The sequence below is a fragment of the Canis aureus genome, chromosome 21, assembly GCF_053574225.1.
Source record: "Canis aureus isolate CA01 chromosome 21, VMU_Caureus_v.1.0, whole genome shotgun sequence".
Classification (NCBI taxonomy): domain Eukaryota; kingdom Metazoa; phylum Chordata; class Mammalia; order Carnivora; family Canidae; genus Canis; species Canis aureus.
In genome coordinates, this window is record NC_135631.1 from 42,316,663 (window position 1) to 42,333,103 (window position 16,441).

At 35.8% G+C, this 16,441-nt stretch overlaps 2 long non-coding RNA genes across 4 annotated transcripts in view; one reads left to right on the top strand and one right to left on the bottom strand.

The window, feature by feature from the left end:
- The window catches only part of LOC144292966 (uncharacterized), a 412,082-nt gene that overhangs the window by 163,591 nt on the left and 232,050 nt on the right, over nucleotides 1-16,441 (bottom strand). The gene's annotated exons all lie outside the window — the stretch shown is intronic.
- LOC144292965 (uncharacterized) lies at nucleotides 4,166-15,111 on the top strand. Its single transcript, XR_013360387.1, has 3 exons — nucleotides 4,166-5,175; nucleotides 10,471-10,573; nucleotides 13,430-15,111. It is a non-coding gene; the product is annotated as an uncharacterized LOC144292965 (long non-coding RNA).

A 16,441-nucleotide genomic window follows, 5' to 3' on the forward strand; every position in this document is an offset into this window, starting at 1 on the left:
ACACCAAGTTTACAGAGCACACAGGACTGCAAAACTCTATTGCCAGGGGGAATATAGTATACAGAATTTGAGATTTTTTTCATGATGCATTTATCCATCAGTTAAAATTTTTCCTTTTCTTTTTTCTTTTCTCCTTTTTCAGCTAGTTTCCTATTTTATCAATTTTTCTTTTTTTTCAACTAGTTTCTTATTTTATCAATTCCTTGTTTTTAAGTCTTTTTTAGCTTTCACTTTTTACATTTACATTTTATAGATATATTCCTCATTGTGGGCTTCCTTTCACTGTTCACTATTCAAATTTATTTTTGTATATATACAATTTTTGCTTTCTTTACAATTTTTGGATTTAGTGTCTTCTAACATACTGACCAAAATACATTCAGGACCAAGTAGACCACCTTGTTTTGTCCACTTGAGAGATTATATTCTCTCTCCTTACCCCCTTCTTTTTTCCTTTTCTTTTTTGGTTTCTGGCCTCTTCAGATTTGTCTAGTGTGTGTTTCACTTGGGTCATGCTGATATTAATGATTTTTTTTCTCTCATTCATCCATTCTTTGGGCAAAATGACTAGAAGGAGGGATTCACAACAAAAGAAAGAGCCAGAAGTAATACACTGCCACAGATCTAATCAATATGTATATAAGTATAATGTCAAAGTTGAAATTCAGATAAGGACTACAAAGTTATTAGTTGGGCTTGAAAAAAGCATAACAGACACTGGAGGATCGCTTAGTGTAGAAATAAAATCTAATCAGGCAGAAATTAAAAATGCTTTAACTTCAATGCAGTCTAAATTGGGTGCTCTAACAGCTAGGGTAAATGAGACATAAGACAGAGTAACTGACATAGAAGACAAGTTGATGGAAAGAAAGGAAACTGAGGAAAAGAGAAAAACAATAATGGACCACAAGGTGAGGCATTGAGAAATCACTAATGCTATATAACATTAAAACTACTGGGGCTCCAGGAAGGAGGGGGAGTAACAGAAGGTATATTTGAGCAAATTAGCTGAGAACTTCCCTAATCTGGGGAAGGAAACAGACATTCAAGTCCAAGAGGTAGAGAGGACCCATCCCAAAATCAATAAAAATAGATCAACACCCCAACATATAATAGTGAAGCTTGCAAATTTCAGAGATAGAGATTCCTGAAAGCCGCTCAAGAAAAGAGGTTGTCAACCTACAGGGGTAGAAACATTAGGCTGGCAATAGACCTATTCACAGAGACCTGGCAGGCTAGAAAGGGCTGGCATGATACATTCAGGCTATTAAATAAGAAAAATATGCAGCTAAGAATACTTTATCCAGCAAGGGTGTCATTCAGAATGGAAGGAGAAATAAAGAACTCCCAGGAAAAATAAAAACTAAAAGAATATGTGACCACTAAGCCATCTCCGCAAGAAATATTAAAGATCCTCCAAGAGAAGAGAGAGCCCAAAAATAACATAGATCAGAAAGAAATAGAGACAATCTATAGAAACAGACTTCACAGGAAATACATAGCACTAAATCTTTCAATAGTTACTCTTAATGTAAATGGGCTAAATGCTCCAATCAAAAGATACATGGTACCACATGGTACCAGGCTGGACAAAAAAGCAAGACTTATCCTTATGCTGTCTACAAGAGACTCATTTTAGACCTAAAGACATCTCCAGATTGAAAGTGAGGGGGTGGAGAGCCATTTATCATGCTAATTGACCTCAAAAGAAAGCAGGGGTAGCAATCCTCATGTCAGACAAATTAGATTTTAAACCAAAGACTGTAGTAGGGGATGAAGAGGGACATTGCATCATACTTAAGGGATCTTTCCAACAAGAACATCTAACAATTATAAATATTTATGCTCCTAACTTGGGAGCAGCACATTATATAAACCAATTAAGAAACACACTGATAATAATAGGGGACTTTAACACCCCACTCACAGCAATGGACAGATTATCTAAGCAGAAGATCAATAAGGAGAAAAGGTGGGTTTTTTTTAAGATTTAATTTATTTATTCATGAGAGACACAGAGAGAGAAGCAGAGACACAGGCAGAGGAAGAAGCAGGCTCCATGCAGGGAGCCCGATGTGGGACTCGATCCCAAATCCCAGGATCATGCCCTGGGCTGAAGGCAGGCGCTCAACCGTTGAGCCCACCCAGGCATCCCAGAAAAGGGTTTTTGAATGACACGCTGGACCAGATGGACTTCACAGATATATATAGACCATTCCATCCTAAAGCAACAGAATACACATTCTTCTCAAGTGCATTTGGAACATTCTCCAGATAGATCACACACTGGGTCACAAATCAGGTCTCAGTCAATATCAAAAGCTTGGGATTATTCTCTGCATATTTTCAGACCATAATGCTTTGAAACTTGAACTCAATCACAAGAGGAAAGTTGGAAGGAATGTGAACACTTGGAGGTTAAAGAGTATCCTACTAAAGAATGAATGGGTTATCCAGGAAATTAAAAAAGAATCTTAAAAATGCATGGAAATGAATGAATATGAAAACACAACTGTTCAAAAACTTTGTGACATAGCAAAGGCAGTCCTAAGAGGGAAGTACATTGCAAAACAAACCTTTCTCAAAAAATTAGAAATATCTCAAATATACAAACTAACCTTACACCTAAAGGAGACAGAGAAAGAACAGCAAATAAAGCCCAAACCAAGCAGGAGATGAGAAATAATAAAGATTCGAGCAGAAATCAATGAAATAGAAACCAGAACAGTAGATCAGATCAAGGAAACTAGAAGCTGTTTTTTTGAATTAACAGATCAATAAACCTCTAACCAGACTTATCAAAAAAAAAGAGAATTAATAAAATCATGAATGAAAGGAGAGATCACAACCGACACTGAAGAAATACAAATAGTTATAAGAACGTTATTATTAACAACCATATGCTAACAAATTAAGCTGTCTGAAAGAAATGGATGCATTCCTAGAAACATATAAACTATCAAAACTGAAACAGAAAGAAATAGAAAACCTGAACAGGCCTATAACCAGAAAGGAAATTGACGCAGTACTCAAAAATCTCCCAACAAACAAGAGTCCAGGGTCAGATGGCTTCTCAGGGAGATTCTATCAAACATTTAAGGAAGAATTAATATCTATTTTTTGAAGGTGTTTTTAAAAATAGAAATAGAAGAAAATCTTCCAAACTCTCTGAGGCCAGTATCACCTTGATTCCCAAAAACAAAGACTCCACCAAAAAGGATAATTACAGATCAACATCCCTGATGAACATGGATGCCAAAATTCTCGCCAAGATACTAGCCAACAGGATCCAACAGTACACTGAAAAGATTATTCACCATGACTAAGTGGGAAAGAACTTGGGCTGCAAGTTTCTGGACTGCAAGTTATTCTGGGCTGATTGAACAAATCAATCAGTTTGATACATCACACTAATAAAAGAAAGGACAAGAGTCATATGATCCTCTGAATTGATGCAGAGAAAGCATTTGACAAATCAGCATCCTTTCTCAATGAAAACTCTCCATGGTGTAGGGATAGAGAGAACATATCTCAATATCATAAAAGCCATCTATAAAAATCCCACAGAAAATATCATTCTCAATGGGGACAAACTGAGAGCTTTTCTCCTAAGGTCAGGAACATGCCAGGATGCCCATTCTCACCACTGTTGTTCAACATAGTACTAGAAGCCATCAGACAATGAAAAGAAATAAAAGGCATTCAAATAGGCAAAGAAGAAGTCAAACTCTCATTCTTCACAGATGACATGATAATTTATGTGGAAAACCCAAAAGACTCCACCCTAAAATTGTTAGAACTCATTCAGGAATTCAGCAAATTTCCCACTTATAATTGTGCCAAAACCTGTAAGATACCTAAGAATAAACCTAGCCAAAGAGGTAAAGGATATATACTCTAAAAACTACCTAACACTTACGGAAAAACATTCCATGTTCATGGACTGAAAGAATAATTATTGTTAAAATGTCTATGCTACCCAGAGCAATCTATACATTCAATGCAGTCCCTATCAAAATACCATAGACATTTTTCAAGGAGCTGGAACAAATAATCATAAACTTTGTATGTAACTAGAAGGACCCCGGATAGCCCAAGGAATGTTGAAAGAGAAAACCAAAGCTGGTGACATCACAATGCCTGACTTCAAGCTCTATTACAAAGCTGTGATCATCAAGACAGTATGGTACTGGCACAAAAACAAACACATAGATCAGTGGAACAGAATAGAAAACTCAGAAATGGACCCTCAACTCTATGGTCAACTATTCTACAACAAAGCAGGAAAGAATGTCCAATGGGAAAAGTCTCTTCAATAAACAGTGGTAGGAAAATGGGACAACCACATGTAGAAGAATGAAACTGGACCATTTACCTACACCATACACAAAGATAAAATGGATGAAAGACCTAAATGTGAGATAAGAATCCATCAAAATGCTAGAGAAGAACACAGGCAGCAGCCTCTTCAACCTCGGCCACAGCAACTTCTTGCTAGACATGTCTCCAAAGGCAAGGGAAACAAAAACAAATTTTATCTTGGAACTTCATTAAGATAAAAAGCTTCTATACAGCGAAGGAAGCAATCAACAAAACTAAAAGGCAACTCTAGAATGGTAGAAGATATTGCAAATGATATATCAGATAAAGGGCTAGTATCCAAGATCTATAAAGAACTTACCAAACTCAACACTCAAGAAACAAACGAGCCAGTCAAGAAATGGGCAGAAGGTATGAACAGACATTTCTCCAAAGAAGGTATACAAGTGGCCAACAGACACATGGAAAAATGCTCCATATCACTTGGCATCAGGGAAACACAAATCAAGACCACAATGAGATACCACCTTACACCAGTCAGAATGGCTGAAAGTAACAAGACAGGAAACAAAAAATGTTGGCAGGGATGAGGAGAAAGGAGAACCCTCTTGCACTGTTGGTGGGAACGCAAGATGGTATAGCCACTCTGGAAAATGGTATGGACATTCCTTAAGAAGTTAAAAATAGAGCTACTCTATGACCCAGCAATTGCACTACTTGGTATTTACCCCCAATATACAGACATAGTGACTGAAGAAGCACTTGCACCCCAATGTTTATAGCAGCCATGTCCACAATACCCAAACTGTGGAAAGAGCTGAGATATCCATCAACAGATGAATGGATAAAGATGTGGTGTGTATATATATATTACTCAGTCATAAGAAAAGATGAATACTTACCATTTACATTGTTGTGGATGGACCTGGAGGGTATCATGCTAACTGAAATAAGTCAGAGAAAGACAATTTAAGTATGGTTTCACTCATATGTGGAGTATAAGAAACAGTGTAGAGGATCAAAGGGGAAGGGAGATAAAACTGAATGGGAGTCATCAGAGAGAGAGAGAAACCATAAAAGACGCTTACATATAGGAAATAAACTAAGGGATGCTGGAGGGGTGGTAGGTAGAGGATATAGTAATTGGGTGATTGGGCATTAGGAGGGAATGTGATGTAATGGCCACTGGGTGTTATATGCAACTGATAGATTATTGAGCACTACACCTGAAATTAAGGATGTACTATATGCTGGTTAATTGAATTAAAAAAAGTTTAAGTCTGAATGAATTCAATAAAATGAAAATCATATCAAGCACCTTTTCTGATCACAATAGTATGAAACTAGAAGTTAGTAACAAGAAGTAAACTAGAAAAAACAAAAATGTAGAGACTAAAAAACAAAAAATGCTACTCGACAACCAATGGGTCATCAAAGAAATCAAAGGAGAAGTAAAAAATATCTATGAATGAAAACAGAAAAATCACATGGCAAAATTTATGAATGTAGGAAAGCAATTCTAAAAGGGACGTTCATAGCAATACAGACTTACCTCAAGAAACAAGAAACTCTTTAAAAGTCTAACTTTACACCTTAAAGAAACAAGAAAAAGAAGAACAAAGTCCAAAGTTAGTAAATGGATAGGAATAATAAAATCAGCATGGAAATAAAGGCCAAAAAGACAATAGAAAAGATCAATGAAACTAAAGAGCTAATTCTTTGAAAAGAAAAAAAAATGACAAAGCTACACCTATATTAACACACACAAAAAAAGAGGACTCAGAAAATCAGAAATGAAAGAGAAGTTACAACTGACAACATAGAAATACAAAGGATCTTTGGAGATTACTGCAAAAATTATATGACACAAATTAGGCAACTTGGAAGAAATGGATAAATTCTTAGGAAAACATAGTCTTTCAAAATTAAATAATGAAGAAATCGAAAATCTGCATAGACCAATTCCTAGTAAGGAAATTGAATTAGTAATCAAAAACCTTCCAACAAACAAAAGTCCAGAACCAGATGGCTTCACTGGTGACTTCTAACTAATGCTTAAAGAATTAATAACAATCCTATTCAAACTCTTCCAAAAAACAGAAGAGGAGAGAACACTTCCAAATTCATTTTACAAGGCCAGCATTACCTTGACACCAACCCAAACAAAGGCACTCTTAAAAAGAGAGAGAATTACAGGCCAATATCTGTAATGAACATAAATGAAAGAATACTCAACAAAATATTGTCAAATTGAATTGAACAATACGTTAAAAAGGTCATATACTACGATCAGGTGAGATTTATCTTGGGATGCAAAGATGGTTCAGCATCTGCAAATCAATCATTGTAATACACCACAAAACAAAATGAAGGGTAAATTATAGGGTCATTTCATCAGATGCAGAAAAAGCATTTGACAAAATCAACATCTATTCATGATAAGACTTCTCAACAAACTATCATAGAAGAACATAATAAAGACCAGCATATGACAGGTCTACAGCTAACAACATTCTCAACACTGAAAACCTAAAAGCTTTTCCTCTATGATCAGGAACAAGAACAGGATACGTACTCTCCCTCACTTTTATTCAACATAGTATGGAAAGTTCTAGCCAGAAGAGTTAGGCAAAAGTAAGTAATAAATAAGTAAATGAACGAATGAATACAATGAAAGGCATCCAGGTGGAAAGGAGGAAGTAAAATGTTACTATTTGCAGATGACGTATTATATAAATAAAAGCTTAAAGACTTTACCAAAGGAACCTTGTTAGGATAAATGAATTCAGTAAAGTTACAGGATATAAAAATAAACATATGAAAACTTGTTGCATTTCTATACACTAATAACAAACACTTGGAAAGAGAAATTAAGGACACAATCGTATTGTCAACTGCATCAAAAATAATAAAATACGTATGGTAAATTTAACCAAGAAAGTGACAGATCAAAAAAAAAAAAAAAAGAAAGTGACAGATCTATACAATTAAAACTACAAGATATTGATGAAAGAAATGGAAGACAACACAAGTAAATAGAAAGATTCCATGTTCGTGAATTGAAAGAACATTGTTAAAATGTACATGCTACCCAAAGCAATCTATAGATTCAGTGCAATCCCTAACAAAATTCCAATGCCATTTTTCACAATAACAGAAAAAAAAATTTAAATTTTATGGACCCACAAAAGACCCCAAATAGCCAAAGCAATTATAAGAAAGAAGAACAAAGATAGATATATCACATTTCTTGATTTTTAACTATATTACAAAGTCTTAGTAATCAAAACAATGTGATATTAGCATAAAAACAGAGATAAATTAATGAAATAGCCTAGAAATAAACCCATGCTTACATGGTAAGTTAATTTTTGACAGAGGGGCCAAGAATATACAATGGATAAAGGATAGTCTTTTCAATAAATGGTGTTGGGAACCTGGATAGCAACAGATAAAAAAACGAAATTGAAAAAAAAATGAAATTGGAAATTGGACCTTTGTCTTACAAAATGAACACATGGATTAAAGACTTGAACACAGGACCTGAAGGCATAAAACTCCTAGAAAAAAAAATTGGGGTTAGGATCTTTGACACTGGTCCTGCCAACGAGTTTTTTAGAACTGATATCAAAAGCAAAGGCAAAAACAAAAACAAAAACAAAAAAAACACAGGAATAAACAAGTGGGACTACGTCAAACTTAAAAGCTCCACACAGCAGCGGAAATCATCAACAAAGTGAAAAAGTAACCTACTGAATGGGAGAAAATGTTTGCAAATGATAAAGCGTTAATAGTTAAACTATACAAAGAACTCATAGAAAAAACTTGGTAGTAATAATAAGATTAAAAATAGGCAGAGGACTTGAGTAGGCATTTTACTAAAGATGACATACAAATGGCCAACAGTACTTGAAAAGGTGCTCAACATCCCTAGTCATCAGAGAAATTCAAATAAAACTACAATAAGCTATCAGCTCTCATCTATTAGAATATCATCAAAAATACAGGAAATAACAAGTGTTGGTGAGAATGTAGAGAAAAAGGAACGCTTGCACACTTTTGACGGAAATGTAAATTAGTGCAGCCACTATGGAAGGGTATGGAAGTTCCTCAAATAACTAAAAAGAGAATATCTTATGATCTAGCTATGCCACTTCTGGGCATATAACCAAAGGAAACAAAATATCTCAAAAAGATATCTACCTCTTCATGTTCATTGCAGCATTATTTACCATAGCCTATTTTGGAATTATCCCCAGTGTTCATCAATGAATAAATGGATAAAGAAAATGTGATACACACACACACACACACACACACACACACGAGAGGACTATTATTCAGCCATAAAAAGAAGGAAATCGCCATTTTCAACAACATGGATGGCCCCTGAGGGTGTTATGCTAAGTAAAATAAATTGGACAGAGAAAGACAAATATTGTATGGTCTCACTTTTAAAAACTGGAATCTAAAAAATTGAACTCTTAGATTGGTGGTTGTCAGAGGTGGGGGATGGGGGGTGGGGGAAGTGGGTAAGTGTGGTTAGAAGGTATAAACTTTCAGTTGTAAAATAAGTAAATCCTGGGGATATACTGTAGAGTATGGTGTCTAATTAACAATAATGCCTTGTATATTTGAAAGTTGCTAAGAAAATAAATCTTAAAAATTCTCATTATAAGAAACATTTTGTAACTATGTGAGCTGATATTAAATTTATCGTGGTGATCATTTCATGATATATATGTGATCAAAGCATTTTATTGTACACCATGGACTAATACAATGTTTTGTGTCAATTGTATCTCAATAAAACTTGTAAAATAATACAGATGTTTCTCAATTCCCAAACCGATTGAAACAGAGATTCTTTGGCATAGCCAGGGCTGAGAACCACTGATAAAGGACCGCTATCCTTCAGAGACAGAAGAAACCTTAAAGATCATGAGTCTACAAAGACTTAGACTGTAACATAAGGCCAGGCTAGTAATCTGCTTAGTTTCTGGAGTGTCAATAGCTTTTAAGGGACAGGGCATCCCCACAGATAGAATACTATGGACTAGACCCCACCTAGTATCTATGGCCTTATTTATCTAGAAAGTTTTCTCCCATAACACTTTGGTTAATCAATAGGCCTTGATGAGCCAAGTTCTGAGATATGTCTATTAAAACATGTTAGTCTGTTGGTTTGGTTTGTGGCTGGTGATTTCTCTTAAGGATAGAAATATCAAAAAAATTTACAAAAAGAAGAAAAATTAGAGATCTAAAACAGAAGTCTCACAATACCAAAACAAATACAAAATATAAAAAAACAAAGTACATTTTATTTAATTTACTCAATAAAATTAAAGAAAACTTGAATAAATGGAGAAAGTTATGTTCCTAGATGGTAAAGCAAAATAGATAAGGGCAGTTTTTTTAAAATCAATTGGTAAGTGTGAAAGTTTTCCTGTCGAAATCACAATGAGATATAAAATTATGTAGCTAAGTGATTGTAAAGTTCATTTGGAAAAATAAATGGAAAAGAATATGTAAGAAAACACAGAAAAAGGGAGAAGAACAAGGAAAGTGAGTTTGTGCCACCAACTTTTAATGTGTATTCTAAGTCCACAACAAGTAAAATTATGCTGTAACAGTGAAAGAATGGGCATTATAATATAAAGAATAGTTGTGAAACAAGCCCAGTATATCTGATAGTGTAATAAAGATAGCATTTCACGTCAGTGAAAATATAAAGGATAATTTTGAAAATACATTGGGGCAATATATTGGAAAGTTCAATATTTGGAAACAATTTTTATTTCAAACCATCTACTAAAAAACCAATGAGATACAAATCAAGTTAATATTTAAAACTATAAAAAAAAACAGTAAAACTGAGCATAAGATTTAAACATACACTCACAAAGAAAGATATGAATGACTAATATGTACATGAAAAAATGCCCAATGCTAGTCATCAGCGAAATGCAAACTAAAACCACAAATGGCACGCCCACTGAAATGGCTAAAATTAAAGACACTGACAACATCAAATGTTGCTGGGGATTTAGAGCAACTGGAACTCTTACATATTGTTGGTGAAAGTGTAAAATAATACAAGTTTTTTTTTTTAAAGTTTCTTCTAAAACTAAATATATACTTTCTCAATAGTTCATTAATTATACTTCTGGATATTTGCTCAAGAGGAATAAAAACATGTGCCCACAGAAGACTTGTGCAAGAATTCATTTATAGAACCAAGAACTGAAATCTGGTATGCATCAATTGGGCAATAGTATACTCAGCACAATGAAATATTAACAATAAAAAGGAATGAACTATTGATACTAAAAATAGTAATTTTTTAAAAGCTGAGTGAAAGAAGTCTTACATAAAAGTGCATGCTGAATAACTCCATTTAAAAAAGATTTAGAATAGGAAAAACTGAGGGGGGCACTTGATGGGATGAGCACTGGGTATTATGCTATATGTTGACAAATTGAACTTCAATAAAACTAAATTAAAAAAATAGAATAGGCAAAACTTATCTATAATACCAAAACAAAAACAAAAACAAAAACAAAAAAACCTTAGAACAGTGGTTGGGAATGGACATGACAGGCAATGTTAACATTTCATTTCTTGATTGGATTTTGGGTTACACAAGTGTATGCATTTGTTCAATTCAGAAAATGAATATTTTAAATTTGTGCATTTTCTTGTATATAAAAATTACCACATTTTTTTTTTAAACTGAGGATTTCCATATGGTTTTGCTGTAACTTGCTTATCCCAGATTCCAATTCTCTGCTCTTCCTGGGAAATTCAGTTTTGTGGTTAAAAAAAAAAAAACTTTTTAAAAGGTGTAAATAAATAATAAATGTCCACTTTATGAAACTTATGCTGAAGTGTTTAGGGTGAAGTATACTGACCTCTGCAATGTACTTGAAATACATAAAAAAAGATAAATTGATAAAGATGTAATTCCTATGTGAATATTAACTGCAGATGGAACTAAGTGAGCTAATCAGTTGATCAGGAGGCCCAGCACAACGACAAGGATCATTAGGAGTGGGGGGGGGGGAGGAGTAGAAGGGGGGGCAGAAGAGGAGAATCAGAGAGAGAGAATTTAACTATGGAAGAACGTTCAGACAGATGCCAGTGGCTGCTGGCTTTGAAACTGGAGGAGGGCAGGCATGAGCCAAGGAACACAGCAGTCTTTAACTTACACAACTACCTCTGTATCCAATATATGATTATCAAAGAGAAAGTGACAAGAAATTTTACAAATCAGTTTGAGAAAAAAGCACTAATAGAAAAACGTGGGGAAAACAAGCAAAATCACCAAAAAAAGATACACAGATAGTCAATAATCTTGTGAAAAAAATATTTGCCTTTATCAGGGTTTGAATATATTCCAACTGAAATGGGAATTAAAGTGTTGTCAAAGATTCATTTTTTAAATTATAATAGTATGAATAAAGACACAGTAAAGGTATATCCTCATATGGTCCTGGTGAGAATGAAAAATATTCGGCCTTGCTGTGGTGTATTTTTTTATATTAAAGGTCTTAAACATGTTTATTATCTATAAGCTGAAAACCTGAGCTTCAGAAATTTTATAAAGGGCTTTAGGTATATTCATTGAAGCATTGTTTGTCATTCAAAACACTGAAAACAATCTGAACAGTTCACAACAGAAGGAAGATTGAATTATGTTTGAATTATGAATTCAAAACATATTTTGAATTATGATTGAATTATGTTTCACACAAAAAAATGGAAAACTATGCTACCATTAACAGTATAATTTTTGACCATATTGAATGATGGCAAGTGGTACTGCTGGGGGGAAACCAGGATATAAAGCCATCAGCAATGCAATCCCATTCATGTTTAAAATTATATGTTTATATAATAAATATTAGAAAGGTTACCTAACTGTAAGTGGTGGTTATCTCTTGGCGGGGGGCTAAGGGGTTCTTTTTCTTTCTTAACACTTATGTGATATTCATCTACTACACCAGAATGTAAGCTCCTTGAAGGAAAAAAACAGCTCTTGTTCACCATCATACCTTCAGCTTCTTACAGCGCAGCATAGGAAGGATGCCCAGCAATCCTTGATGGACTTATAAACTGAATAGTTTTCTCTTTATTTACAAATTTGATTTTTTTTTTGTAATCAAATAGTCTTAACACAGTATCTTTAAAAAAAAGAATAAACCAAAACACATATAGATTTATGAGTAAAAACGTAGCACAATTCAAATGTCTAGTAGTTATTTTAAAACTTTGTTTTAAAAAGTGTTTGGTGAAAATAAAAGTGTTTGGTGGCCACTAGAAAATGCTTATTATATGTCTTTAAGGAAAAATTAGGAAATGAAATTATTCATGTAATATAATCTCCATACACGGACAAATATCTCCTAGAGAAAAGACTACAAATATGAGAATGTTAACCATAGTTTTTGGAGGTCGGAGTTATTGGAGTTATCTTTTCCTTCTTTATCCTTTATCTCCTTTCCTAATTTCTGACAGTAAAAATTTATTATTCACATAGTCATAAAGTGTTTAGGTTAAATTCTTAAAAACTAAAATACCAGAAAGAAGAGGCAGCAGAATGAAGTGGATAAGAGAAGGAGCCAGAACCAAACTGTCTGGGCTGGAAGCTGGCTCTTCCTAGCCATGACCTTGAGCATTTGGCTCAACTCTGCTTCCTTTCCTGTAAAATGAGAAAATAACAGAATCTACCTCACAAAGTATATCATCATAGTTGTTTTTACTTTGCTTTAAAAAGTTAACTCACAGCTAGGGGTGGTAGAAAGGGAGGTGGGTGGGGGGTAGGGGTGACTAGGTGACGGGCACTGAGGGGGGCACTTGACGGGATGAGCACTGGGTGTTATTCTATATGTTGGCAAATTGAACACCAATAAAAAATAAATTTATAAAAAAAATAAATTAACTCACAGCACTTAAAATAGCATCTACCACATAATAAAGGTTATAAAAATGTTTGTTAAAGTCCGTAATTAATGAACCAAGTTTCTGGAGAATAGAAAGAGCCACGTGGTAACCATAATTCTTTTCATCCTTTCCCCCGTTCCTTCCTTCCCTCTTCCTTTCTTCACAGGTTCCTCTCTCTTTGGAGAAGGACATGTGTGCAGGGAAGATGGGGCAATGGATTATCTAAGTCAAGGAATTGGGCCAGCAGCAAACAAGGACTTAATAACTAGAGAGAATATTGGAAATCAAGAAACAACGTGCCAGTGTTTCTGTATGTGGTGATAAGAAGAATCTGGGGTGGAGGGAGGTGGGAGATTGAAGACAAGATGAGCTAGGAGAAGGTCAGGAATTGGGGGCTTCACACCTCAATCATATCACATACCCAGCAGCCAACCCAGCTTGGATCATTCCACCTGAGGCTGTGAGGGAGTTCCTAGGAACAGGATGTGCCCACCCTCCACTCCACAAGGCAGCATTTTTACCAAGGGCGAGCTGTATGTGGGCAGGTGAGGCCCTAACTAGTCCCTTCCAGCCCTACCCTATTTAGCCATGTCCTGAGACATTTCTCCACCCAATTGTGGCTTCTTGATACCAAGGTTATACCTAGTCTGAGTCAGTTCAGGGAACCCCAGTGTGTTTCCCATCAGGATGTCCGCTCCATTGTTTTCTCTGCAGAATGACACCAGCACTTGGAAAAAAGGAAAACCTGTATTCTGCTTCATTTTTAGAGAACTATCATTTCTTCTTCCTGTAATAATGTGTCTGCCAGCATTACTCTCAATGGTTGTACTTGCTCTATTTTTAACATGCCCTTTCAAAGGGTTAACCATGAAATTAAACCAAAAAGACGATGTACGTGAAATCCACAGTCACATCACCTCTCTAGACAAATCTCAGAAAGCCGAGAATAAACAAACAGTTTAACCTGCAAATCAGTTATCCAGGGAACACTAAGGCGCCCACTCTTTAATCTTTTCATATTACATCAAAACCCTGGCTTTGGATCAGAATTGCAGAATGCTTGCATCTAGTCAGCCTGGAACCTATTGCCAGTCAGGCACATTACTCTTCCTTAAATGTCAAAACAGTGAGCACAGCATCTCCTGAGAACCATAAACAGCCTAAGGAGACTTAATAACAAGATGAAGCCTTTCCAGACATTGGTTTCAACTATTCCTCTCTTTTTACCATTTAATGAAAATTACAGTTTGGCTCTAATTTGAACACTTGCCAGACCATTTCCACCAGAGCTCTTAAAACTCGCCTTTCTCTGGGTCCTTTGAGGAAGGTCCTTTGTGATCTAACACATTTGGATTCAAAGGATGGCAGTTGCTGCCCCACAGTCCCTAAAGAGAAGCAGAAAATCCACCTAAGTAAGCAGAGAGTCCAGAATTAGAAAATATACGGTTTAACTTTACCACAGAGAAATTTCTAAAAAGAGGAGAGTGACCTCTCAGCTCAGTGACCTCCCCAAGTCAGTTCCAAAAAGAAACAAACTGCTATAAAAAGGAAAAGCTGAACCACATCTCGGTTGGCATAACCATAACTCAAGAGTGGACTGGGAAGACCCAGGGAAAGATATTCAGAGCTAAAGTTGTCCAAGAACAGGTTGAATTTGGATGTTGAATGGGATCAAGAGTTGTGGGGCTGAGAACAGTTGGATGTCTGTGCCAAGCAGGTCATACTCAGCCTGCAGTAAGTGATCACTGCTTTTGGCACACAAGTAAACCATTTAGGCTTAATTAGCTAATTAAACTATAATCCGGGCTTCTGATTTTGTAGCAGTGGTTATGGTTCAGGATATCTGGGGTTTATCTATTTAGGAGAACTTACAAACCAACGAGTAACCTGATTCTTAGCCAGTAAGGAGGGTGTTGGTCTGGGGAAAATTTTTTATTTTGTTGACCTTGATCTATCCCATTTTAGCCAAAAGGCAAAATTTAAATGCAGAGTTTTGTTTGGTGACTCATGTCATCTACTAGGTTTGTGGGAAAGCAGTACTAAGATTGATGACCAGAACTCACGCAGAATTTTGTCTCCTTCCCCCAATATGGTTCCCAGTTAGCCAACTCAACATCAGAGCACATGTCCATAAACACACATACTCCAAGCCAACCCTGCCTGGATTTTGCATCAAGATAACCACGTCTTCCTTTGGGTACTTACAATCAAACACTCATCTGCTAGATGATACAGTTAATAAAACAAGAATGCCTTGGAGCTGTTATCTAGAGAGCTCGCCAGAAACCGTGTTTTCAATTTACCTGCACAAGTGGACTCAGGGGACTTATTCAACAGAGGCTGACATAAAGTGGCCCATCATTTATTCCTTTTCAGAGAAGATACAATTTCCCAGTGGGCAATATCCCTGTGAAAGCTTGTAAAAACTCAAAATATCCTCCCCACAGAGAAGTCTACTTGCAGAGAAGACTTACACTCAGAAGGTTGTTGGATGAGCATCGAGTCTAAGCAAGAGGGTTTTTCTTGATGGTATTAATGCTAGGTACCCTCAAGTATTACCAGTCAGAATGCTGCCTCCCTTTCCACTATGGGCACATCCCAAAACCAAGTGAGTGGCCCGTACAGTTGGGGCTCCACCCTCCCCTCGGTATTAAAGGTACACCGATACATTCTATCTTCCCATCCTCTTTCCCAAATTCCATGGGACACCAGCCTTCTACTGAGATATTCTTGCTCATGCAATTTGCCCTCAGCTACCTGAATTCCTACATCTTTTCATTAAACAATTTCTTTAGTGGGGAGTAGGGGAATACTACGGATCACTGATTCCATCTCTTATACGTTGGTTCCATCTCCTAATTTCAATCTTCCTAATTTCAATCTCTGAGAATTTAAGTTCTTACATACGACTTTGCTGTCTTTAAATTATCTTTACATCAAAAGATCAAAATTGCAGATACAGAATTTGGACCCACTATGCAACTGTCAATGGTAGTGTGCACTGATTGAGGATAGGAGGGACTCCATCCTTGGACCACACAACTGAACACTTGAATTCAGAATTCCACATGCAACCATTTGTCCTTTGGCCACCGTGAACTTCCTGTGGTTCTTAACTTTGGTCCCAAAATCCAGACATCCACCCAAATTAGCTTAAGGAAAAAGGTCAGGAGTGGTT